A 27321-nucleotide genomic window follows, 5' to 3' on the forward strand; every position below is an offset into this window, starting at 1 on the left:
GTACAAATTTGGAGGAATGGCTGTGTTTGGGTTTCCATATTGTTTTGGAAAGTGTAAATAAAATGAAGGAACTGGAAACTGCACCAAATGGCACTTACTTCAGTTCCCGGATTAATATTAGAAATTATGCCAATACTTTTTCACATGTCATTCTGACAAAAGTATAAGCTGATTCCACACTGTTAAAAGTGCTCATTTGAAAGAGTGTGTGCTTCTTAATTTGTACAGATCAACAACTTTACATCCCTTGAACGTTACACGATGAGAGCTAATGTGGGGAGGTTAGAGTGTTGGAATAGTACCTGAGAGAGTAGGGTTCAAATAGCCACTCAGCCATGAAGTTCATTGTGAGACCTTGAGCCAGTCGCTACCCCAGCCTAACCTATATCACTGGGCTATTCTGGGGTTCAAATGAGGAATGGGACAACCATGTACACCGCCTTAAGTTCCTTGGAGAAAAGGGTGGGATACAAATGCAATAACCAAACAAACTGGATAACATTTCAGTGTACTGCTGAACTATTTGTGTACACACGTATAGAGATTGTACACTCATTGAATGTAACATGTGAACAGAACCCCTTTAGTTGAAAGCTGAAACAGAATCGAGGAGTGGGATACAATGGAGAGTAAACATCCACACAAATAATGCAGGGATGGGAAAGCTGTATCGCTCCAGCCATTGGCAGTCATTGACCATCAACTATCCTTGCTGGCTGTCTTGGATGGGGGTTTCTCAACAACTGGAAGACACAAGTAGAAGCATAGAATCATAGAGTTAAGAGGGATGCTGAGTTCAATCCCCTGCAATGCTGGAATGTGCAGCTATCCCATATGGGGATCGAACCTGCAACCTTGGCATTAGCAGAATGCTCTAACCAACTGAGTACTAGACTCAATGGACACACAGCCTGACCTGGTATATTACAGCTTTCATATAAAGCAAAGGTGACCAATCCAACAATCACTGGCAGGCAAGCACCCTGATAAGCAGCAAGGACTCTCCAGCACTTTTATATAAGTTTATTTGCAAGGAAAATACACCCAGAGCACGGTGAACAGGGTGCTCTCATTAACAGTAGTAGTTCAGTCTGACTCGTTGTCCCTCCCTCCCCCAGAAGGAAGAACGCCAAAGTCTCACCTTTCTCCTCCTTCCCTTCCACTGCTCTCTGAGCTTCTCTAATCTCCTAGTGTGGGGACTGAATTGCTGGCCTGTCTCTTCCCCACTCCCAGAAGACACAGCCCCTGACTCTGTCTTATCTGCTGGTTGCCTGGCAATGCTCTGGCTGACTTCCAACTCTTCCTCTCCCAGGGAGCTGGCAGTGTCTTCCATGGGAAGGAGGGGGGTTGGGCTGTCTTCTCTAAACTCTGACAGACAGCTCTCCTCTGCAGAGTCGGCCCCTTGCTCGCTTAGTTCAATTTCTGGGGCTGACTCTTCTGCTGCATCCTGGGGGGCCACGTTTCTGGCAGCCAGTGTGATCCTCATCATCCCTGACCGCTGGTCATGGTGGCTGGGTTGGATGAGAGTTGAAATCCAGCAATATGTGAATAGGCACAGGTTCCCACACTGGCCTGCAATGACTGGAAATTCCCATCCCTACCTATAGGTGCCAATGATTAAATCTGCAGCATTTAGATGTGCTCTACCAAGGAGATAAGCCAGGAGCATTTTCCAAGGAAATATCTGGAGTGCCATGGATTTTCCATCCCTGACATAAAGGAACAGATTGGGGGTGCTCCAGGCATCATTTATCCCAGGTCATCAGCAGTTATTGCCCTCTCCTCTCCAGCCTCATTGTTTTTAAGAGTAAGAGACTAGGATTGGAAGGAGGACCCAACATTCCAAAATATGTAACTCCCATTGTTCTGCAAAGCGTGTTCTCCTTCATGGAGAGCACGTGTTGCGGTGGGGTCTGCTGAGCCACCCCTCTGTTACCAGGCAGGGTCTCTAAAGATGGCCTGGGGCAGTGATTGGTTCACTGGGTTGCTGGGGTAAAAGTTATGTTGCAATTTTGGTGGGAGGGGTAAAATGTTTAAATACTCTGCACGCAGCCTGGAGCTTTCTCTTTGCTGCGTGCAACGGATCACCCGCCCACCCGCCCTTGAGTAAGGGGTTGTTGCATTGACCTTGCTATGCCTGTCATGGGGTTGTCTGCCGTTGGGGCAGGGGCCTGGTAGGAATTTTGTCCATCTGGCTGATTGGCTGGGCCATTTGGTTTTTGCCTACTGCGTAGCAAATCGTCACAACTTGTAAGGTTGTGGTTAGGCATTGGTTATAAATTGGTGGAGGAGGGGTTAGGATAGGCTGGGCCTGCCCCTCCATGGTTGCTGCGGAAAGGGAATTCCGTTAAAGGAATCATGGGGCTTGCCATCTTTTCGTCCAATCCCTGGAAATGGGACTAGGGCCAGCAAGCCTTCGGGGAGCATGCGGATGAGAATTGAGGGTCTGTGGCCCAGCTCCATTTCTCCCCGACTTGCTTTCCCCCGCACTGTCTTTCAGTGGTGCCCGGAAGTCAGTTCTGTCCCCAGGCGGGGGGGACAGATAGTCTTAACCAATGCCTAAACAACCACTCACGGTTTTGTATTTAAATAAAGTTGTGGCCAAAATTATGCCAAAAACCTTAAACAAAAATTAAGTGTGCGTTGTGAGTTATTTGGGGGGTGGCTTGCCTCAACACGCAATATGGTTAGCAGAATGAAAACTGTGTTACAGCTAACCCATCATTTCAAGCCAGCACGGCAATATTTCTATATATCCCCCCCTCCCCGAAACACTCTACAATAGGCTGAAAAATGCACTTCCTGCAATGATTCCCCAAGGGAGAAGTTTCTAAAGAAATGTCACTCACAGTGATAAAGAAGGAATATCTCAGCTGTGTGTGTGGCGGAGTTGGAGGTGGGGGGGACTACCACTTTCACAAACTACATTTATGTGGGCTCAGCTTTCAAAAAATATATCCACACAGCAGTTAGAATTGCCGCAAAAAAAGAGTCTCACAAAACAGTGCTAGGCACAATATACTCTCCTAAAGTGATGTTGAATATTTTTAAGGGCTGGGTTGAATTTATGTGGGCATATATTTCCAGAGCGAAAAGGGGAGTTTCAGATCCCCAAACATATTGCCATTTTTATACCATTTTGCTCCACTTCACTACAGCTTTTAGCAGTTGCTTTGAATATATATATATATATATATATATATATATATATATATATATATATATATTTCCAATGGTTAGCTATATGATCCAGCCAATAATGGATCATCTAGCCGCTGTTATGACACCACAGTTTGCAAAGCCAATCAGATCTTCCCAAACTGTAAGACCAAAATTAAAATGAAGGCAGTGCTTCCTGTCCCCTTTCTAAATGAAAAGCAAATAAAAATGGGAGGTTGCCTGTTCTTGATAGGGTTACACATCTTGGGGGTACTCCTGGATCCTTTGCAGTTGCTCAAGGCTCATTTGGCCTCACTGGCTTGGAGTGCCTTCCGTCAGCTTTGGCTGGTGTCCCAGTTGTGCCTCCATCTGGACGGAGATAGCCTGATTTCTGTTGTTTATGCTCTTGTAACTCTTAGGTTAGATTACTTTGATGTATTATAGATAGGGATGCCACTAAAGATGGTTCAGAAGCTCCAGCTGGTATAGAATTTGGCAGCCAGCTTACTCACTGGGACATGATGATTTGAGCATATTACACCAATCCTGGCCCAACTACACTGACTACCAGTAAGTTTCCTGGCCCAATTCATTTTGCTGGTGCTGACCTATAACATCTTAAATGGCTCAGGACCTTATTACCTCAAGGACTGCTTCTTCTTAAATGAACTGACCCAGATACTACGATCATCATCTGAGGCTCTTCTTCATGCACCTCCTCCATGAGAGATCTGGAGCATGACAAAGTGAGAATGGGCCTTTTCTGTGGTGGCTACTCACTTGTGGAATGCTCTCCCCATGGAGGCTTGCCTGGTGCCTTCATTACATATATTTAGTTGCCAAGCAAAAATGTTTCTCATCAACCAGGCATTTGGCTAATTAACATTTTCTAACCTTTAAATGTGTCTGTGGGAGTGGGGGTTAATGGTTTATTTTGTTTTTGCTTCAATGCGTACTTTTCATTTTGTATTTTTATGCTGTGAACTGCCCTGTGATCTTTGGCTGAAAGGCGGTATACAAATTTATTAAATAAGTAAATAAACAAGCACTTTTGCAAAGTTAGTGTACAAAATGCATTATATTGGAGAAATTGCACATATTAATTGAAATGCAAACTGATAAGGAAATAGAGAGAACTGAATACTGGGGAAATGAAAAACCCAAAACTAACAGATTCCTCCATCCTTGTCCACACATTGCTGTCTTGTCTTGTTGAGATACCAATTACAATGTATTTTCACCATTGCTTCCTTCTGAGTGCAAGCTCCATATGAGAACTACCTAAGGAGAAACACCTCTGGAGAAAAGGAAACAAGAGCAGCCAGTGGACTCCTTTGAAGAATGGAGGTTTCCTGGTTTGAATTAAGGTTTATCAGAATTAAGGTTCTGATAAAATCTATTGCACCTCATTGTGATTACCATATTTTCCCGTGTATAAGACTAGGGTTTTTTTACAAAAAAAAAAAAAAGTTTAAAATGGGGGCTCGTCTTATACATGGGTAGTGCTGAGGGGTATTTTCTTAATTTGGAGTCCCCAGAAATAGGGGGTGTCTTATACAGGGGGGGGGGGGCGTCTTATACATGAAAAAATATGGTATGCCAGATTGAACTACATTAATTGATTTGTTTTCATAGCCTCGGTTATCAACAAGTCAACAGCAATTTAATATAAGTTAATATTTTCAGCATGAACTTTAATGTCAAGCATTGTCTTAACCAAGTTGTCTAACAAATTAGATTAGATTATGTCTAGACTCAGGTTTCAATAACAAGCATAAGTCATCTTCAAATACTCTGATATTGCAAACTATTTTGCATTTTACTTTTTAAGAACTGCTTGTTAATCGCCCAAGAGGTAAGTTGTTTGCATTTCCATCCGACATTGTTTAAAATATGTGTGATGTGGACAGTTTCTGATCCATTCAAGACATTCATCATATTGATGTCCCCATTCAATTTTGGGGGAGGGGAAGAGAAATAAGCAAAAGAGAGCTGAAATAATAAATTATCCTGTAGTATAATCTTTAAGCTGCGAAAAGCAATACCTTAAGGCCTGCATGCATTATAATTCATTCTGTGCAACCTGGATGAAATGATCATGATGGAAAGGCGTCATTAACTTGGCTTGACCAAAAATGAAATAATATATTGTTGCAGCAAGTTGGATAGAGCTGTGTTTGATGTTTACAGGTTGCTGTAGACCATTCATTTAAAAGATGCTGTAGAAATGGCACGAAAATAAGGGGTGGAGGGATGAATAAATCAATTTAGCCTGGGAATTGCTAGTGTGAAAGTTCAACCTGTATCCCAATTATTCAAAAAGGTTCTGTGACATTTTAACCATTTCATAGATAGTGGCATGTCATAAGCATCAGCCTATTTCATCTCATGCATGATATGGATTCATCCTGTGGTTCAGCCATCACCTTTTAAAATGGGAGCCATGAGTAACAAGTTGAATCAGTGTCAATACCTTGGAATCTAGGAGGTCAAGTTTAAATTTCTAAGCCATATTCACTATCTGTTAGAAACTTCCTGTGATTTCAGATGTCTAGGAGATTCCTGGAGATAGGTTGTAAAGCACTAGAAAGTTGCTATTTCTGTATAAATCTTCTCTTTTTGTGGCTGTAGGAATATTTAAGTCTTTCCAGTCCACTATATCAAGTTCTAAGAAGAGATATCTGAACATCAGTTTTCAGACAGCTTGTTATTATTGCTAAGTCATGTAAGATGCTTTGCCATGTATAGTAGTCATACTGGTACGATTACTTTTAGTAGTAATTAAGATATATCAGAAAGTGTCAGCATTTGCATTTGTGACTGGAAGAATGTTGTGGTATCAATGTTTGATTTGTAAAGATGATTTTTCAGTCAATAGCCAATAGTATCATCTATACTGAGATTAGATTATACTATTGGCTATTGACTGAAAAATCATCTTTACAAATCAAATATTGATGCCACAACATTCTTACTGAGAATACTGAATTTATACTGAGATTGGGACACAGGTGGTGCCGTGGTCCAACCACTGAGCCTCTTGGGCTTGCCAATCGGAGGGTTGGCGGTTCAAATGCATGCAACGGGGTGAGCTCCTGATGCTCTGCCCCAGCTCCTGCCAACCTAGCAGCTTGAAAGCACACCAGTGCAAGTAGATAAATAGGTACCGCTGTGGCAGGAAGGTAAACAACATTTCTGTGCACTATGGCACTTATCATAGTGTTCTGTTGCGCCAAAAGTGGTTTAGTCATGCTGGCCACATGACCCGGAAAGCTGTCTGTGGACAAACGTCGGCTCCCTTGGCCTGAAAGTGAGATGAGCGCCACACCCTATAGTTGCCTTTGACTGGATTTAACTGTCCAAGGGTCCTTTCTTTACTTTTTAACTTACTGAGATTATTATAATGTTATACTGAATTTATTACTATATATCAGGAATATTTTAGCTGTTAAGTTGCTATAGTTTATTTCACTTAAAAATAAAATTATGGCAGTATTGATATGGGTGAAGGTACACCAAAAGATATACACAAAGATCAGACAGTGAGGATATGAGACAAATAGAAACCGAAATAATTCACTAGGTATACCTTGGAGTATGTAGTCAGAAAGGACCACCACTTGTTGCTAGCAGCTGCTGGGGCTACAAGTGGGGAACTTACAGGTTTGAACTCTGCTACTTCCTGTAGTGAGCTACTCAGAGATGCAGATCAAAGGGCTATGTTTTTGGACTACAATTCCCATCATTTCTGACGGATGGCCATGCTACCTGAGGAGTCCAACAACATTGAGGAAGGATAGTAAGATATTAATAGAGCATCAGCTTTGCATGCAGAAGATTCAAACCCTGGCATCTCCAGGTAGAGCTAGGATTGTCCTCTCTCTGAAATCCTGGAGAGCCTCTGCCTGTCAGACACAGTATAGACTGAGCTTGATGAACCAATGGTCGAATTTGGAATAAGGCAGCTGCTTGGTAGACTCCCTTCAGGCCCTGGTGCCATGGATTCATGCCCTCTGGTATGCATCCTTGCTAGTTTCCTGGGCTGCCAATATTCCTGCATCCCAATTCCAAACAAATGTGTTTCGTTGGGGTAAGTTGTCAAAATATTTCTGGGCAAAACAAAAACAAGGAAACACAATGATACATTTACCATCAAGATCACCTGGAGTTTTAAAATGCATTTGTTGGAAACCTGCTACAATGGACTATTGATCTGCTTGCATGAAAAGCATACATAGGCAACTAAGGTTGAACTAGTCTTAGAAAAGGAGGCATGTTTGAGAACATCCATGACATGACGTGATTCCAGTACTTTGTTTTACCAAGCTTCTTGTTAATTTGAGATTGTGTTTAGTGTGTCTGTCACTATAAAGCACAACAACATTTAGGCTGTATGGCCATTTACCCAGGGGAAAGTTAGGGCCCTCAGATAGAGGTTAAGCATGGCAATCCTCTGGAATGCACTCTCCTTTGAAAATTAGCTTGATTTGAGTTGAATATGTATGCTTTTCATGTACAGAACTCAAAAATCCATTGTTGCAGGGTTTTCAAAGGAGTCCCTTTTTTTTAACAACCTCCCACGGCTGAAGACTAAGCAGGAAACTACAGTACATCATTCATCAAACAATGTGGAACAAATTACACATGCCCTCATTAGCAATTACCTGAGAAACCTTCCTTCAGCCTACTTTACGCAATAATGACAGCTAATAATGGGTTCCATGACATGGCTGACCTATGAATGACTTCACACAAAGCTGTTCAGTAACCTTTAAAAACATAATTATACCTGCCTTTCCAGTGTACACTATTATTTCAGTGAATGTGAAGCACACAGATCTTGCTATGCATGCCACTTGAATTGGTGGTTATCTTGAATTCTGATAAAACTCACAGTATGTCCACTATGCATAGGTTTGAGCCTCAGATCAGTAGAAGATGCATAGGCACTTCATACTTTCTAGACCTTGTCCAAAGTACACAAGGATGGGACCTTGTCCAGTCGCCTCCCAACATACATTCGTTTAAGCAGCCAAAGTCCAACATGATGATCAGTTAAGGAAAATGTAAATGTAACAACTATAATTGAAGTAAATGTAGCAACTATAATTGAAAATATAGAGCAGAGCAGAAATGGGACACCCATGTGGCCGCTGGACTACCGCTCCTATTATCCATGGCCTTTGATAGCATTGGCTGGGGCTGATGAGAGGTGGAGCCCCACATCATCTGTTGAAGCACATGTTTTTCTACCCATGGTATATAGAGCAATGGGGATATCATCAATGCAAAGGCAAAGGAACATAAGAAGATCCCTGGTACCTCAGACCAAAGTCTGCAAAGCCCAGCATTCTTTCTTCAAGCAGACCAATCATGGGAATCTCACATTCAGATGTGTAACTAGGGGTTGGTGAAACTGGACCCCACTGTTGGCAGAGGCCCAGTGCATGTGTGCATGTGTGTGTGTGCACACGCGTGCACACACACAAACAAAAATAACCCCACATCTCAGACAATGGAGAGTATGTGCTGCTGCTGGCACTGTGAGAGAAGCTTCCCGTCTCGCACCATGGCAAAAAGGCTTGCAAAAAATAAATAAAAATGCCCTTTCTTGCCTTGCCCTTACTCCAGATGTTTCAAGTACTTGGGTTGCATAAAATATAGTAGTTTGTAATGTGGCTATTGGAGTAAATAATTTTTTTTTTCCTGGGTGGAAGCCCAACCAATACAGCTCCCTGTGAAGGGTGCAAGGGACACTAGGTATACTTCTGTCTACATATAGGACATGAGCACAATAGCCCTCTTGTGATCCTTTACAACTGGTATTCAGAGTGACGCTGCCTCTGATACTGAAGGTAATATAGCCATCATCACTAGTAGCCACTGATGAGCAGGTAAAGTGGTAGAAGTCCAAAATATACTTTAACACATGAGAACACTCCAATGTATTAAATTCTCCTTGCTGGTCCTGGAATACACGACACAAAAATATCAGTTTTGATCAGAGAGTGCAAGTAATCTGATGAGTCTCTTGAATGACTTCAAAGAATGTAATTTCAAAATGTTGTGATGCAGTATCAAAAGAACATGGAATGTGTGCTTCCCCCACTCTTATATTTAGAACCAAACTTCATTTGCTTTTTCAATCAGCCAGCCTGACACTCCTTCTCCAGCTAAACCCAGCAGTGTGAGCATATGCCCCAGCCTCCCCCATCCACATGCACACTATTCATTCCTCTTAAAAGTCTTTTAACAAGGCCTACACTTAAATATTCTCTTTTTGGATCCAGTAGGAGCCTTCAAAGCCGATTATCTTGAAAAGGCTATATGAATCTATAGTGAAATATTTATGGTAACTTGTCACCAGCACCTTCATATTGCAATATTTCTTTTTGTTGTCCATCCTTCTTCCTCTGCTTAATGACAGTATTCCAGTGGTAGCGAAGAAGTCCATGTGCTGGTAATGATGCTCCACTACCCATGTGATTGGGATATAAGATGGTTCCTGTCATTTTCCTTTCACTCAAAGATGAAGGTGGGTAAAAAGGAACAGTCTACTTAAGTATTTATAGGCAGTGTTTATTTTTCCACAACAACAGTGATAACAGCCTGACACATGCCAGGAATATTATTGAAGCAAATTTGCACATTATCTAGAATGGGAAAAAATCATATTGAATAATTCATCTTGCTCTAGCCAGTGGTGTGGTGCCTTGGAGTAATTATTGTGTATAATGACATCACTTATCCTCTCCTTTCTACAAAGTGGGCGGTATGCAACATTGTCTACTAGTGCAAGGGATCTTGCGCTAGTGATGAGTAAATTTTGATGTTTAAATGTTGCACAACAGAGGAATCAAATACAATGGTCGCACAAGCAGAAACTTGTTGAGCAACAGATTGCACAATCTATTGTGCACCAAAGTAATCAGCAACCGGCTTATGCATTTGTGTGTGTGCGCGTGCGTGCAACAATGACGTTCTACTTGTGCAAAACATTTCACTAGCAGGATCAGTTTACCACTCTGTGATTTTAACTTAGTGCTTCATTGGATTCCACCTCTGAAATGTAACTTACGTCCTTGTCATTTGCAGTGATTTTAGCACAACCCTTGAGAAAAAAAACTTCAATAAATGGTGGGCTTTCTGTAGGATGAAGTGTTGTCATGATTCAATAAATAAATAACAGAAATAGCCATTTGCATTGGTCTGCCTCCACATGGGTGATCTCACTGTGTAGTATGTTGGGATGCTCCTAAGTAAATTATTGTGAAGTCAAACCATTTTCTTACATTATTTCAGCACAGAGTTTGAGCAACTGCACAGGAACAAGTTTGGACTGAGTAAAGTATTTTCTGGGGAACATTTTCAGTGTAGGGTGGGGAAAATAGTTTTTATGGTCTTGGGTGAGGGCAAAGTGTTTCTTCAAAGATACTAAAAAGTGTACACTTTCATGACTGTTCACTAATGTTTACAGCTTTCTCAGCTAACTGCTTCCATACTGTATTTTAAAATTTTAACTTCAGTCCCCTTTGTAGAAACGACGGCATTGTCGCATATAATAACTTTTGGCCATGTGATGATGTCACATTGTAAAAAGCAAAGTGAATTGAGAGCAGGGGCAAGAAGAATGATGGTTTGAAGTAAAAACTGAGTTGAAGTAAAAAGAGAATTCCAAAGGAGGTCACAAAATGAGGTCTGGCTATGTGACGATGTCACAGAAGGGGGAAATGAAGGTACATAAGTGTGAAGGCAAAAAGAGTGCCACTTTGAAGGAGCCGGGCAAAAGCTGCCACCAGCTGATTTACAGAGATAATTGCAATAGAGCTCAAAGCAGAGCATGATAGTAAGGTACATGGAAGGTCTTAGTTTTCCTGAACATCTCTCGGGGGCATCTTCTCTTTTCTCTGCTCCCCACTGCAACAACCATAAAAAGCTTTTTTTAAAGGTGCTGATTAGGAATATAAAGCCATAATGGAATGGTTATTATTGGACCTCTTAGCACACAATTCTTTCATAATTTCATCTCTTTTACTCAATGATGCCAAAGAGAGAGAGAGAGAGATTGAGAGAGACTTAACTCAAAGCTAAATGTATGCTTTTGGGCAGCATCGTGGCTTTGCTGAAAGCCACTTTCCCTTATTGTGAACTTGACTAAAACACAATGGTGAGTAACTGTTCTGCTTTTCTTACTAGGTCTAAATTGAGCCGCTTCTGAAATAAGCAATAAGAGAATGTCAAGTCTTAAGTGAAAGCAAGTCCCTGAAGAGTGATTTGAAGGTATAGTCTGCTATTAGAGGAAGCCAGATATTAGACATAATAGTAGAGATACCTTTTGAAAGTCTAGGAATGTCTCAATATTTGTGTGCATGTGTGTTGAAGAAAAGTGGAGTTTTTGAAAGGGTTGCACATAATGGGTTGATCTCAGTAAAAAATGTGGGGGCGGGGGACGATGACACACAGGCTAGAATTACCTGGAGGCCTTTGCAGAATCTGTTTCTTGTCACATCTGCTCTTGAAATTCCCATATCTCCCAGCAAAAAAGAAAAAAAATAAAGTTCCATCTGGGTTTCTTCAAGTTTGCCCAGTAGAACCCCAGATCATGTTTTAATCTTTAATCAATAGTGTATCTTGCCTTCTGGGAGTGTGAATCAGATGTGCAAACTGCAAATGCAGCAAGAACAGCTGCTGGGAGGCTTGGCTAGTTTTGGATAAGAGCAGCAAAGAAGTCTTTGCTTGCTGGGAGAAGTTATTTCTCCATTAACTGAATGTTACTCAGAGCTTTCATATGCTTGATGGTACCTTTCTGAGTAGGTCCTTCCTTCCTTCCTTCCTTCCTTCCTTCCTTCCTTCCTTCCTTCCTTCCTTCCTTCCTTCCTTCTATCTCTCTCGCTCTCTCTTTCTTTGTGTGTGCATATGAGAGAGAGAGAGAGAGAGAGAGCGCGCGCACAGATGGAAATATTTCAGAGGGAGGGGGTATTGTTTGAAGTTTCTTGATTATTTCACTCAAGCGAATGACCACATTTGCCTCTGTTTTAACTGTAGCTGCTGATATTATTTTGGTTTTTAACTAGGGCCACATTCCCTTTCAGGCAATCTTCAAACAGCCACCAAACAAACAAACAAACAAATAAATTTGTGTACCTGTATTCATCTGTAGTTCGCAGGGTGGTTCATAGCATATAAATAAGAGATAAAAACACAAAATAAATGCCTGTACAGTAGTGGGTGGGGCTGAGGCAAAGCGGGTGGAACTTCTAACATACATCTTAATGTGTATTGGAGGCTAATTTCTGCACATGCTTACTCACCCTTCTCTATCCCCCATCCAGACAAGTAAGAGGCCTAAATCAGACTTCCAGGACACCTTTCAGTCAGGCAAACATACTCAGGAACATATATTCCTTTGATAATGGAATCTCTCCCACAGAACTTACAAGTGCACCTCCACAAATTTGCTTTAGGTACAGTAAGGGGGTGATTTTGGTAACAATTTTAACATACCGTGGGGGAGTCATATGTAGTGGCTGTTGTTGAAACAGAACGCTGAAGCAGATCGGTCTCTAGTCTGATCAGGCAGGGATCTTTTCTTATGTTTTGTAAATCTTCATATTATTGCTGTCAAAATGTAACCAACAATGCGCAACCCTGTTATGGTGGAGAAGCATCATTTGAACTCTTTGGGCATCTTTTCTTCATGAGAATAGGGAAACTGTTGTTGGAACTCTCCAAAGTGTGCATTATGTCAGTGTAAAGCAGCCTAACTGGCTTCAGGGCCAGCCCATTGCTTTACTTTGAGCCATGTCTTACCAACAATCTCTTTCCAGTAATTGTGCTTGTCCCCATAAAGGCAAAGAATTCAAGAGAAGCAGAGAAGGGGGTGCTGGATACTGAGCCCCCCTTGCCGCTTCTGTTGGAAAAGGGGTGTGGTTTAAACAGACTGGTCACCCCGCCCCTTCCCATTGTCCCTTGCTCCTTTCCCTGCAAGGGTTCAGGTGAGTGCAAAACGCCTTGGGGTGCAGCAAGCTTTGGGGAGGGGCTGGGGGGAGGATGCAATGCTAGGGATGCAATTCCTAGGGAAAGAAAGTGGCCACGTGTTCAGTTATGGAAAACTTAATAAATATTTCATACAAAAATAAATAAATAAAATAAATACTCAATGACCTGCCTTTCAAGTAAGTGGAAATGAAGCAGCTGGTTGCCATGGTGAAATTATGATGATACTGTCACTCTGTAGTCTCACTGCTGAAGTCATAAGTCAGATTCAAGGGGGGATTTGCCCCCAAGGCCCTGCCTACCAGTTAACAGTCACCTAAAGTTTTCCAGTAAAACATGAAATGGTGCACACGCTACATCTTGTTTGTGCGCTTATCAGGCATGTCCAAAGTCCATTTTGGGGGCCTAATCCAGCCCATCGGTCAGTTTAATCCGGCCCCTGTGGCAGTTTATTTATTTCCTGGGGTAAAACCCTAAAAAAAAAAAACTCAACAAATTCAACCCTAAAAAAACAAGTTGGGTTGGCTGTTTTGGTGGCCCTCACGGCCCTTCACTTCATCAAATCTGGCCCTCTTTGAAAAAAGATTGTACAGGGTTACAGTCAAAGAGTTCAAGAGAAGCAGAGAAGCGGGTGCTGGATGTCCGGAGTTTCATTCTCTCCCGTGCTGCAGAGTGTGTGAGACTACTGGATCACATGCTCTGTGTGTTGACATTCCATTCTTTGGAAGAGAGGGAACAGAAGGAACTGCGCGCCACTTCCGTCTTCTTTGTTCTGTGTTCTGTTCTGTTGTTCTCTCTCGGAGGGCCCACCCCCCATGCTGCTTCCGTTGGAGAAGGGGTGTGGTTTAAGCAGCCCGGTTGCCCCACCCTGTCCCATTGTGCCCTGTCCCTTTCCCTGCAAGGGTTCAGGTGAGTGCAAAATGCCTACTATAAACGCATGCAGAAAGACAAACGTATTTTACCACCCTACTTCCCATGTTAATCACAACACTATACAACACAATACAATAAAAATACCTTTATTGGCATTTCAAGTTAAGACCTTCCAAAATGGCTTGAGATACAAAGTCTTTCTTCTTTCTGTTTCCTGTTTCCGAGAGATTTGAATTGGGAAATCCTTTCGATTCTTCATGAATAAGAGGCAATGGGGTGAGGGAGGCCACGGCCACATCCACACCATTTAACGTGCTATGAAGCCGCTTTAAACACTCATGGCTTAAACACCCCCAAAGACTCTGGGAGCTATAGTTGGGAAAGGGTGCCAAGAGTTGTTAGGGGACCCCCGTTCCCTCCCAAGAAGGGAACCCTACCTCTACCCCTACCCCCACCCCTACCCCTGACGCTAACCCTAACGCTAAGCCTTAAGCCTTAACTAGAGCTACAATTCCCAGAGTTCCCTGGCAAGAAGGGAACCCTAACCCTGCCCCCTATCTACAGCTACAATTCCCAGAGTTCCCTGGCAAAAAGGGAACCCTAACCCCAACCCTTTCCCCTATCTACAGCTACAATTCCCAGAGTTCCCTGGCAAAAAGGGAACCCTAACCCTAACCCTGCCCCCTAACAAGAGCTACAATTCCCAGAATTCCCTGCCAAGGGAACCCCAACCCTATCCCTGCCCCTGACGCTAACCCTAACTCTAACCCTTAACCCTTAACTAGAGCTACAATTCCCAGAGTTCCCTGGCAAGAAGGGAACCCTACCCTACCCCTAATCCTACCCCTAATCCTAATCCTAATACAGTGGTACCCCGCAAGACGAACACCTCGGAAAACGAAAAACTCGCTAGACGAAGGAGTTTTTCGTTTTCTTAGCCGCTTCGCAAGACGCATTTCCCTATGGGCTTGCTTCGCAAAACGAAGCTTGCCCCGCAAGCTCCGGGGATAGCGGGGAAGCGCAGCGTGCCTTCCCCTCTGTCCCGGACCCCTTTTGAACCAAGGGGCGGCAACGGGGAGAAGCGATCTTCTCCCCTCCGCCCCTTGCTTCAAAAGAGGGGACAGAGGGGAAGGCATGCGGCCTTTTGAACCAAGGGGCGGCAACGGGGAGAAGCAATCTTCTCCCCGCTGCCCCTTGCTTTAAAACAGGTCCGCGGCGCTTCCCCTCTGTCCCTGGACGGTCTCCATAGGAACACATTGATTGATTTTCAATGTATTCCTATGGGAAACCGTGCTTCGCAAGACGAAAAACTCGCAAGAAGAAAAAACTTGTGGAACGAATTAATTTCGTCTTGTGAGGCACCACTGTACTTAAGCACCGTAACAAGTCTCCGTCCCCTTAACCACCTACAGTTCCCAGAATCCCTGAGGGGAAGCCATGCCCTGTTTAAAGTGACTTCATAGCAGTTCCAGTGGTGCACCTAATGTGGCCTAATGTTCCCTCCCTCATTTTCTTCTCTCTCCCCACTGCCCCATCACTTGCAGTGCAGCAGATGTCTGCCTGCAGTCTCCCTTCAAAGCTCCTTCTCTCAAGTATGGCCAAGGTCTTGCCCATTCCTCACTGCCAGTATTTCACGTTCACTTCTCTGATGTAAATAGGGATGTCCTGCTGTTCTCTTGATGACTTTTAAGACTGGACATGGGGAAAACCTCACCGGCTCCAGACATCCCTGTAAGGCAAAGGCAAACAGGTGAGTGGGATGGCCAACACCCGAACGCGTCCCCCCAGATTCCTCCTCTGTTTGGCTGCCTGTTAACAAACAAGGCTTCCAAACCAGTTTGCACCCATCTCAGCCAGCGTAGCCTCACAACATCCACTAGCCTGAATGCAAATTCTTCCGACAACCATCCATCAGCTGCAACCTCATCAGGTCCATTGCCAGACATCAACCAGCTTCAGAGCTGAGTGTCAGTCACCTTCAAGTAGCGATCCCACCAGTAAGTAATCTTTGTACTTGCCTTCTCCTTGCTCCACAGCATCCCAGCGCCGGGCGATTGCCTCCTTCCGCTTGCCAGCTTGCCGCCACAGGACAGGAGACCGCCTGGGCTGAGTGTCTTCTTTCTGTTTCTTGTTTCCGAGAGATTTGAATTGGGAAATCCTTTCGATTCTTCATGAATAAGAGGCAATGGGGTGAGGGAGGCCACGGCCACATCCACACCATTAAACGTGCTATGAAGCCGCTTTAAACACTCATGGCTTAAACACCCCCAAAGACTCTGGGAGCTATAGTTGGGAAAGGGTGCCAAGAGTTGTTAGGGGACCCCCTGTTCCCTGCCAAGAAGGGAACCCTACCTCTACCTCTACCCCCACCCCCACCCCTACCCCTGACGCTAACCCTAACGCTAAGCCTTAAGCCTTAACTAGAGCTACAATTCCCAGAGTTCCCTGGCAAGAAGGGAACCCTAACCCTGCCCCCTATCTACAGCTACAATTCCCAGTGTTCCCTGGCAAAAAGGGAACCCTAACCCCAACCCTTCCCCCTATCTACAGCTACAATTCCCAGAGTTCCCTGCCAAGGGAACCCTATCCCTGCCCCTGACGCTAACCCTAACTCTAACCCTTAACCCTTAACTAGAGCTACAATTCCCAGAGTTCCCTGGCAAGAAGGGAACCCTACCCCTAATCCTACCCCTAATCCTACCCCTAATCCTAATACTCAAGCACCGTAACAAGTCTCCGTCCCCTTAACCACCTACAGTTCCCAGAATCCCTGAGGGGAAGCCATGCCTGTTTAAAGTGACTTCATAGCAGTTCCAGTGGTGCACCTAATGTGGCCTAATGTTCCCTCCCTCATTTTCTTCTCTCTCCCCACTGCCCCATCACTTGCAGTGCAGCAGATGTCTGCCTGCAGTCTCCCTTCAAAGCTCCTTCTCTCAAGTATGGCCAAGGTCTTGCCCATTCCTCACTGCCAGTATTTCACGTTCACTTCTCCGATGTAAATAGGGATGTCCTGCGGTTCTCTTGATGACTTTTAAGACTGGACATGGGGAAAACCTCACCGGCTCCAGACATCCCTGTAAGGCAAAGGCAAACAGGTGAGTGGGATGGCCAACACCCGAACGCGTCCCCCCAGATTCCTCCTCTGTTTGGCTGCCTGTTCACAAGCAAGGCTTCCAAACCAGTTTGCACCCATCTCAGCCAGCGTAGCCTCACAACATCCACTAGCCTGAATGCAAATTCTTCCGACAACCATCCACCAGCTGCAACCTCATCAGGTCCATTGCCAGACATCAACCAGCTTCAGAGCTGAGTGTCAGTCACCTTCAAGTAGCGATCCCACCAGCAAGTAATCTTTGTACTTGCCTTCTCCTTGCTCCACAGCATCCCAGCGCCGGGCGATTGCCTCCTTCTGCTTGCCAGCTTGCCACCACGGGACAGGAGACCACCAGGGCCACAGCATCCCAGCGTCGGGCAATTGCCTCCTTCCGCTTGCCGGCTCGCCGCCACGGGACAGGAGGCCGCCTGGGCTGGGTGCCACCGTGCTGCCCATTTCTCTCTGGGGAGGGCAACTGCTGAGGCTTGCGCCTTGGCCCACATTTATACCCGCTCAGCAGCCAAATATTTTTGTCACATCACAATCAACCCACAGACAATGGCAGCAGCTGGGGAGGCATCACCATCACTCCCTCAGCCCTCACAATGGTGAGCCCAGCTCAGCAGCCAAAACACACACACACACACACACACACACACACACACAAGTTGTGCCAATATCTGTGAAGGCCACACCGGAAACCCAAAGGGGCAGGAGGGGGACATTTTTCAGCCCAGTGGTTACATTTCCCTCCACACAACACTAGTCCAACACACAAATGAACAGAGCAATGAAAGCAAGCCTTATCTTTGCACAGGAAGCTGTTGAAGGAATGACATGCAGAGAGAAAGTTAGCATCTCAGGAAAAAAACACTTTTTCATCAGTCAATCAATCAATCAATCAATCAATCAATCATTTATTGTATTTGACTAAAACCCATTATAAATCCAGTTACAAAAGCACCAAACCCAATGACCCAAACTATGGCTCCCAGATTCTTGGGGGGGCGGGGAGAGCCAGGTGGATGCCATGTGAACTCAGCAATGTGTCAAGTGATGGCGACCGACTACCTCCAGGTTCAAAGGCGGCATATTTCTGCATATCAGTTCCTGAGAATCACGAGGGCTGTTGTGGTCAGATTCTGCTTGCAGTTTTTGCACAGGCATCTGTGAGAATGGGATGCTGAACTTGGGCCACTGGCCTGAACCAGGCAGCTTTCTTATGTTACAAAGGAAGACTTCCAAGAGAATACTTTTAATGCAGCACTCCAAGAAATGCTGCAAGTTTCAGAAAGTCACATAATGCACTCCAAAATCAGACATTTTCAAACCATTTCAGCACTGTGTCATTTTTCTATTTTTCTGCATCTCTTATCTGAACTATGTACTTGCAGTTTCTTTGAGTATGTTTTTTCCAATTTATTTTTATTTGGTAGCCATTTCTCCCTTTCCGAGGAAGGAACAAAAACATGTGAAGTTCTCAGTGTCCCTGACTTAAGGGTCTGACTGCTCTGCCCTGCCTACCAAGCGCTCACTGGCTGGTGTGCCTTTCACTGTAGGGAGATCAGAAGAGGACCGCTACATTGGCAGAAGCCTAAGCAGCCACGAGCTTGCTATTCAGACACAAGGATATTGTTGTAGTCATTTATTCTTATTTTTAATTACTTGGCACCACAGGCAGCTCTCTCCAAAAATGGCAAAGGCTACAATCCCACCTACATGGGAGGAAGCCCCACTGAATTCAGTAGGACTTACTTCCAAGTAGACATGGGTGCAGCAGTGCTGCAAGGATCTCTCTTGGAAGTCCCAGTAAATAAACTGCCACAGCGGCCGGATTAAACTGACCTGTGCAAAAACTGCAAGGTTAGGATTAGGGGTAGGATTAGGGGTAGGGTGGGGGTAGGGGTAGGGGTAGTGGTAGTGGTAGGGGTAGGGTTTTTTAGGGTTGAATTTGTTTAGGGTTTTTTTTTTTGTTTTGTTTTGTTTTTAGGATTTTACCCCAGGAAATAAATAAACTGCCGCAGGGGCTGGATTAAACTGGGGCCAGATTAAACTGACCGGTGGGCTGGATTAGGCCCCCAAAATGGACTTTGGACATGCCTGATAAGCGCACAAACAAGATGTAGCGTGTGCACCATTTCATGTTTTACTGGAAAACTTTAGGTGACTGTTAACTGGTAGGCAGGGCCTTGGGGGCAAATCCCCCCTTGAATCTGATTTATGACTTCAGCAGTGAGACTACAGAGTGACAGTGTCATCATAATTTCACCATGGCAGTATGGTACCCATACTACTGTCCCATATCCCTATTAAATGTGGATTACAAAATTTTTGCTGACATTTTGGCCAAAAGATTGAAAAAGGATTGATGGATGAGATTCACAAGGACCAAGCGGGCTTTCTCCCGGGAATACACATGTCTGACAATTTGAGGAACATAATTGACATTCTGGAAAAGTTAGAAGTGAATATAAACACTAAAGCAGTTCTGATATTTGTGGATGCGGAGAAAGCTTTTGACAACATTTCTTGGAGTTTTATGAAAAAGAACCTACAGGGTATGGGGGTAGGCCAAGGTTTTGAAAATGGTATAGGTGCAATATACTCTGAACAAAAGGCCAAATTAATTGTAAATAATGTGGTTACGGAAGAATTTAAGATAGAAAAAGGAACACGACAGGGGTGCCCAATTTCCCCATTGCTTTTTATATCGGTCCTGGAGGTCCTGCTGAACATGATTAGAAGGGACCGGTTGGTTAAAGGTATACAGGTCGGAGCCAAACAGTACAAATTGAGAGCATTTGCAGATGACTTAGTTTTGACGTTACAGGAGCCAGAATCTAGTACTAAAAGGGTTTTGGAACTAATTCAAGAGTTTGGTCAAGTGGCAGGATTCAAATTGAACAAGTTAAAAACTAAGGTTTTAGAGAAAAACTTAACAGCTATTGAAAGAGAGAGGTTTCAGAATGAAACAGGTTTGACTGTGGTTAAGAAAGTGAAATACCTGGGGATTAATATGACAGCCAAAAATGGGAATTTATTTAAAGATAATTATGAAAAATGTTGGACGGAAGTGAAAAAAGATTTAGAAATTTGGTCAAATTTGAAGCTTTCCTTGTTGGGTCGAATTGCAGCTATAAAGATGAATGTATTGCCTAGAATGTTGTTTTTGTTTCAAACATTGCAAATTGTGGACAAGATGGATTGTTTCAAGAAGTGGCAGAAAGATATTTCTAGATTTGTCTGGCAGGGCAAGAAGCCCAGAATAAAATTTAAGATATTAACTGATGTAAAGGAAAGGGGTGGATTTGCCCTGCCAGACTTTAAACTTTACTATGAATCAGCAGCATTCTGCTGGTTGAAAGACTGGCTGCTTCTTGAGAACACAGACATTTTGGATTTAGAAGGTTTTAACAACGTTTTTGGGTGGCATGCATATTTGTGGTACGACAAGGTTAAAGCACATAAAGCATTCAAAAACCATATTGTCAGGAAAGCATTGTTTAATGTTTGGATAAGATATAAGGATTTATTGGAAAATAAAACACCAAGGTGGTTGTCACCAATGGAAGCAAAAGCTCAGAAAAAGCTCAATATGGAGGCCAAATGGCCAAAATATTGGGAAATTTTGGAACAAGAAGGAGATAGATTGAAACTGCAGAGTTTTGAGAAATTAAAAAACAAAGTGCGAGATTAGCTTCATTATTACCAGATAATGGAGGCATATAATTTGGACAAGAAAATTGGCTTCCAGGTGGAAAAATCAAAATTAGAAACAGAGCTGTTAGAACCTAAAACTAAGATTTTGTCAAAGATGTATAACTTGCTGTTGAAATGGAACACTCAGGATGAAACGGTGAAATCTGCTATGATTAAATGGGCACAAAAGATGTTGGACATAACATTATGTTTGCTGACTGGGAACAGTTATGGACCACAGGTATGAAGTTTACGGCATGTAATGCCCTAAGAGAGAATATTATGAAAATGATTTACAGGTGGTACATGACCCCAGTCAAGCTTGCAAAAAATTTATCATTTGCCCGATAATAAATGTTGAAAATGTAAAGAAAATGAAGGTACATTCTTTCACCTTTGGTGGACGTGCCCAAGGATTAAGGCTTTCTGGGAAATGATTTATAATGAAATGAAAAAGGTATTTAAATATACCTTCCTGAAGAAACCAGAGGCCTTTCTCCTGGGCATGGTCGGCCAATTGGTGCCAAAGAAGGATAGAACTTTCTTTATGTATGCCACAACAGCAGCAAGAATACTCATCACAAAGTACTGGAAGACACAAAATCTACCCACCCTGGAAGAATGGCAGATGAAAGTAATGGACTACATGAAATTGGTGGAAATGACTGGCAGAATCCGAGACCAGGGAGAAGAGTCGGTGGAAGAAGATTGGAAGAAATTTAAAGACTATTTACAGAAATATTGCAAAATTAATGAATGTTAGAATGATGCTGGATAGAAATTAAGTGGTTTCCAGCTGTAATGCTTTAAGAGAATATGGAAAAAAAAGGTTTAGAAACAGGTGAAAATTTATTGATAAGGATTTGCTGAACTAACAATTTGAACTGGCATACAAAAAAGGGAAGTATGAGGAGGTCTGGGAAATAAGTTGATGAAAAATAAGCATTGGAAACCTTATGTGTTTTTTAAATATTTTCATTTTTGTATTTTTGTTACTTCTTTTTTTCTTTTTTCTTTTTTTCTTTTTTCCTTTTATTCTATTATTATTGTAAACTTTAATAAATATTCTTTAAAAAAAAGAATTTGTTGAGGGTTTGTTTTTTTAGGATTTTACCCCAGGAAATAAATAAACTGCCCAAGGGGCCGGATTAAACTGACCGGTGGGCTGGATTAGGCCCCCAAAATGGACTTTGGCCATGCCTGATAAGCGCACAAACAAGATGTAGCGTGTGCACCATTTCATGTTTTACTGGTTGACTTTGTTGAGGGTTTGTTTTTTTAGGATTTTATGCCAGGAAATAAACTGCCACAGGGGCCGGATTAAACTGACCGGTGGGCTGGATTAGGCCCCCCAAATGGACTTTGGACATGCCTGATAAGCGCTTGGTCAAGCGCAATTAACTTTAGTGGGCTTAGTTGTGACTTACTCCAGAATAAATAGGAGAGAAAAGAAGGGAATTGTGTTTTGAGATCTGATCATGAGCAGATCTTTATTTCTGAGAGGCAGCATTTATATTAATGCTTGGAGAGTTGGCATTTACGTGGGGAGGCTCATTGAGGTTGCTATCACCCATCTGTGACATAAGAAGACATATTTCTTGAAAGCTTGAAAGCTTAAGTAAGAGGTGCCAAGCTTCCCACTTGACCTCTGATCAGGATGCTCTTTTCTATATTCTATATTCTTAGATGCTTGGTAACTGTGGATCATCAAGTCAATTTCCAAGAAAGTGGTCACGTGTTCAGTTATGGAAAACTTAATAAATATTTCATACAAAAATAATTAAATAAAATAAATTCTCAATGACCTGCCTTTCAAGTAAGTGGAAATGAAGCAGCTGGTTGCCATGGTGAAATTATGATGACACTGTCACTCTGTCGTCTCACTGCTGAAGTCATAAGTCAGATTCAAGGGGGGATTTGCCCCCAAGGCCCTGCCTACCAGTTAACAGTCACCTAAAGTTTTCCAGTAAAACATGAAATGGTGCACACGCTACATCTTGTTTGTGCGCTTATCAGGCATGGCCAAAGTCCATTTTGGGGGCCTAATCCAGCCCACCGGTCAGTTTAATCCGGCCCCTTGGGCAGTTTATTTATTTCCTGGGGTAAAATCCTAAAAAAACAAACCCTCAACAAATTCTTTTTTTTAAAGAATATTTATTAAAGTTTACAATAATAATAGAATAAAAGGAAAAAAGAAAAAAAGAAAAAAGAAAAAAAGAAGTAACAAAAATACAAAAATGAAAATATTTAAAAAACACATAAGGTTTCCAATGCTTATTTTTCATCAACTTATTTCCCAGACCTCCTCATACTTCCCTTTTTTGTATGCCAGTTCAAATTGTTAGTTCAGCAAATCCTTATCAATAAATTTTCACCTGTTTCTAAACCTTTTTTTTCCATATTCTCTTAAAGCATTACAGCTGGAAACCACTTAATTTCTATCCAGCATCATTCTAACATTCATTAATTTTGCAATATTTCTGTAAATAGTCTTTAAATTTCTTCCAATCTTCTTCCACCGACTCTTCTCCCTGGTCTCGGATTCTGCCAGTCATTTCCACCAATTTCATGTAGTCCATTACTTTCATCTGCCATTCTTCCAGGGTGGGTAGATTTTGTGTCTTCCAGTACTTTGTGATGAGTATTCTTGCTGCTGTTGTGGCATACATAAAGAAAGTTCTATCCTTCTTTGGCACCAATTGGCCGACCATGCCCAGGAGAAAGGCCTCTGGTTTCTTCAGGAAGGTATATTTAAATACCTTTTTCATTTCATTATAAATCATTTCCCAGAAAGCCTTAATCCTTGGGCACGTCCACCAAAGGTGAAAGAATGTACCTTCATTTTCTTTACATTTTCAACATTTATTATCGGGCAAATGATAAATTTTTTGCAAGCTTGACTGGGGTCATGTACCACCTGTAAATCATTTTCATAATATTCTCTCTTAGGGCATTACATGCCGTAAACTTCATACCTGTGGTCCATAACTGTTCCCAGTCAGCAAACATAATGTTATGTCCAACATCTTTTGTGCCCATTTAATCATAGCAGATTTCACCGTTTCATCCTGAGTGTTCCATTTCAACAGCAAGTTATACATCTTTGACAAAATCTTAGTTTTAGGTTCTAACAGCTCTGTTTCTAATTTTGATTTTTCCACCTGGAAGCCAATTTTCTTGTCCAAATTATATGCCTCCATTATCTGGTAATAATGAAGCTAATCTCGCACTTTGTTTTTTAATTTCTCAAAACTCTGCAGTTTCAATCTATCTCCTTCTTGTTCCAAAATTTCCCAATATTTTGGCCATTTGGCCTCCATATTGAGCTTTTTCTGAGCTTTTGCTTCCATTGGTGACAACCACCTTGGTGTTTTATTTTCCAATAAATCCTTATATCTTATCCAAACATTAAACAATGCTTTCCTGACAATATGGTTTTTGAATGCTTTATGTGCTTTAACCTTGTCGTACCACAAATATGCATGCCACCCAAAAACGTTGTTAAAACCTTCTAAATCCAAAATGTCTGTGTTCTCAAGAAGCAGCCAGTCTTTCAACCAGCAGAATGCTGCTGATTCATAGTAAAGTTTAAAGTCTGGCAGGGCAAATCCACCCCTTTCCTTTACATCAGTTAATATCTTAAATTTTATTCTGGGCTTCTTGCCCTGCCAGACAAATCTAGAAATATCTTTCTGCCACTTCTTGAAACAATCCATCTTGTCCACAATTTGCAATGTTTGAAACAAAAACAACATTCTAGGCAATACATTCATCTTTATAGCTGCAATTCGACCCAACAAGGAAAGCTTCAAATTTGACCAAATTTCTAAATCTTTTTTCACTTCCGTCCAACATTTTTCATAATTATCTTTAAATAAATTCCCATTTTTGGCTGTCATATTAATCCCCAGGTATTTCACTTTCTTAACCACAGTCAAACCTGTTTCATTCTGAAACCTCTCTCTTTCAATAGCTGTTAAGTTTTTCTCTAAAACCTTAGTTTTTAACTTGTTCAATTTGAATCCTGCCACTTGACCAAACTCTTGAATTAGTTCCAAAACCCTTTTAGTACTAGATTCTGGCTCCTGTAACGTCAAAACTAAGTCATCTGCAAATGCTCTCAATTTGTACTGTTTGGCTCCGACCTGTATACCTTTAACCAACCGGTCCCTTCTAATCATGTTCAGCAGGACCTCCAGGACCGATATAAAAAGCAATGGGGAAATTGGGCACCCCTGTCGTGTTCCTTTTTCTATCTTAAATTCTTCCGTAACCACATTATTTACAATTAATTTGGCCTTTTGTTCAGAGTATATTGCACCTATACCATTTTCAAAACCTTGGCCTACCCCCATACCCTGTAGGTTCTTTTTCATAAAACTCCAAGAAATGTTGTCAAAAGCTTTCTCCGCATCCACAAATATCAGAACTGCTTTAGTGTTTATATTCACTTCTAACTTTTCCAGAATGTCAATTATGTTCCTCAAATTGTCAGACATGTGTATTCCCGGGAGAAAGCCCGCTTGGTCCTTGTGAATCTCATCCATCAATCCTTTTTCAATCTTTTGGCCAAAATGTCAGCAAAAATTTTGTAATCCACATTTAATAGGGATATGGGACAGTAGTATGGGTACCATACTGCCATGGTGAAATTATGATGACACTGTCACTCTGTAGTCTCACTGCTGAAGTCATAAATCAGATTCAAGGGGGGATTTGCCCCCAAGGCCCTGCCTACCAGTTAACAGTCACCTAAAGTTTTCCAGTAAAACATGAAATGGTGCACACGCTACATCTTGTTTGTGCGCTTATCAGGCATGTCCAAAGTCCATTTTGGGGGCCTAATCCAGCCCACCGGTCAGTTTAATCTGGCCCCAGTTTAATCCAGCCCCTGCGGCAGTTTATTTATTTCCTGGGGTAAAATCCTAAAAACAAAACAAAACAAAAAAAAAAAACCCTAAACAAATTCAACCCTAAAAAACCCTACCCCTACCACTACCACTACCCCTACCCCTACCCCCACCCTACCCCTAATCCTACCCCTAATCCTAACCTTGCAGTTTTTGCACAGGTCAGTTTAATCCGGCCGCTGTGGCAGTTTATTTACTGGGACTTCCAAGAGAGATCCTTGCAGCACTGCTGCACCCATGTCTACTTGGAAGTAAGTCCTACTGAATTCAGTGGGGCTTCCTCCCATGTAGGTGGGATTGTAGCCTTTGCCATTTTTGGAGAGAGCTGCCTGTGGTGCCAAGTAATTAAAAATAAGAATAAATGACTACAACAATATCCTTGTGTCTGAATAGCAAGCTCGTGGCTGCTTAGGCTTCTGCCAATGTAGCGGTCCTCTTCTGATCTCCCTACAGTGAAAGGCACACCAGCCAGTGAGCGCTTGGTAGGCAGGGCAGAGCAGTCAGACCCTTAAGTCAGGGACACTGAGAACTTCACATGTTTTTGTTCCTTCCTCGGAAAGGGAGAAATGGCTACCAAATAAAAATAAATTGGAAAAACATACTCAAAGAAACTGCAAGTACATAGTTCAGATAAGAGATGCAGAAAAATAGAAAATGACACAGTGCTGAAATGGTTTGAAAATGTCTGATTTTGGAGTGCATTATGTGACTTTCTGAAACTTGCAGCATTTCTTGGAGTGCTGCATTAAAAGTATTCTCTTGGAAGTCTTCCTTTGTAACATAAGAAAGCTGCCTGGATCAGGCCAGTGGCCCAAGTTCAGCATCCCATTCTCACAGATGCCTGTGCAAAAACTGCAAGCAGAATCTGACCACAACAGCCCTCGTGATTCTCAGGAACTGATATGCAGAAATATGCCGCCTTTGAACCTGGAGGTAGTCGGTCGCCATCACTTGACACATTGCTGAGTTCACATGGCATCCACCTGGCTCTCCCCGCCCCCCCAAGAATCTGGGAGCCATAGTTTGGGTCATTGGGTTTGGTGCTTTTGTAACTGGATTTATAATGGGTTTTAGTCAAATACAATAAATGATTGATTGATTGATTGATTGATTGATTGATTGACTGATGAAAAAGTGTTTTTTCCTGAGATGCTAACTTTCTCTCTGCATGTCATTCCTTCAACAGCTTCCTGTGCAAAGATAAGGCTTGCTTTCATTGCTCTGTTCATTTGTGTGTTGGACTAGTGTTGTGTGGAGGGAAATGTAACCACTGTGGCTGAAAAATGTCCCCCTCCTGCCCCTTTGGGTTTCCGGTGTGGCCTTCACAGATATTGGCACAACTTGTGTGTGTGTGTGTGTGTGTGTGTGTGTGTGTTTTGGCTGCTGAGCTGGGCTCACCATTGTGAGGGCTGAGGGAGTGATGGTGATGCCTCCCCAGCTGCTGCCATTGTCTGTGGGTTGATTGTGATGTGACAAAAATATTTGGCTGCTGAGCGGGTATAAATGTGGGCCAAGGCGCAAGCCTCAGCAGTTGCCCTCCCCAGAGAGAAATGGGCAGCACGGTGGCACCCAGCCCAGGCGGCCTCCTGT

At 42.7% G+C, this 27321-nt stretch overlaps 3 long non-coding RNA genes across 3 annotated transcripts in view; 1 reads left to right on the plus strand and 2 right to left on the minus strand.

Annotated features, from left to right (window-relative positions):
- The window catches only part of LOC309334101, a 552008-nt gene extending 537130 nt beyond the window's left edge, over positions 1–14878 (minus strand). The window contains exons 1-2 of the long non-coding RNA XR_014152875.1: positions 14705–14878; positions 14503–14586 (exon numbers count right to left, since the gene is read on the minus strand). This is a non-coding gene — a long non-coding RNA (uncharacterized lncRNA). The remainder of the gene's footprint in view (positions 1–14502; positions 14587–14704) is intronic.
- LOC309334062 overlaps positions 1–27321 on the plus strand; it is a 76965-nt gene that overhangs the window by 12663 nt on the left and 36981 nt on the right. The window contains exons 2-3 of the long non-coding RNA XR_014152822.1: positions 9587–9694; positions 11356–11439. This is a non-coding gene — a long non-coding RNA (uncharacterized lncRNA). The remainder of the gene's footprint in view (positions 1–9586; positions 9695–11355; positions 11440–27321) is intronic.
- Positions 373–2736, minus strand: LOC309334180. Its single transcript, XR_014152937.1, has 3 exons — positions 2677–2736; positions 1602–1866; positions 373–743 (listed from the first exon to the last, which is right to left on the minus strand). It is a non-coding gene; the product is annotated as an uncharacterized lncRNA (long non-coding RNA).

The sequence above is a fragment of the Podarcis erhardii genome, assembly GCF_964252035.2.
Source record: "Podarcis erhardii genome assembly, chromosome: Z".
NCBI lineage: Eukaryota > Metazoa > Chordata > Lepidosauria > Squamata > Lacertidae > Podarcis > Podarcis erhardii.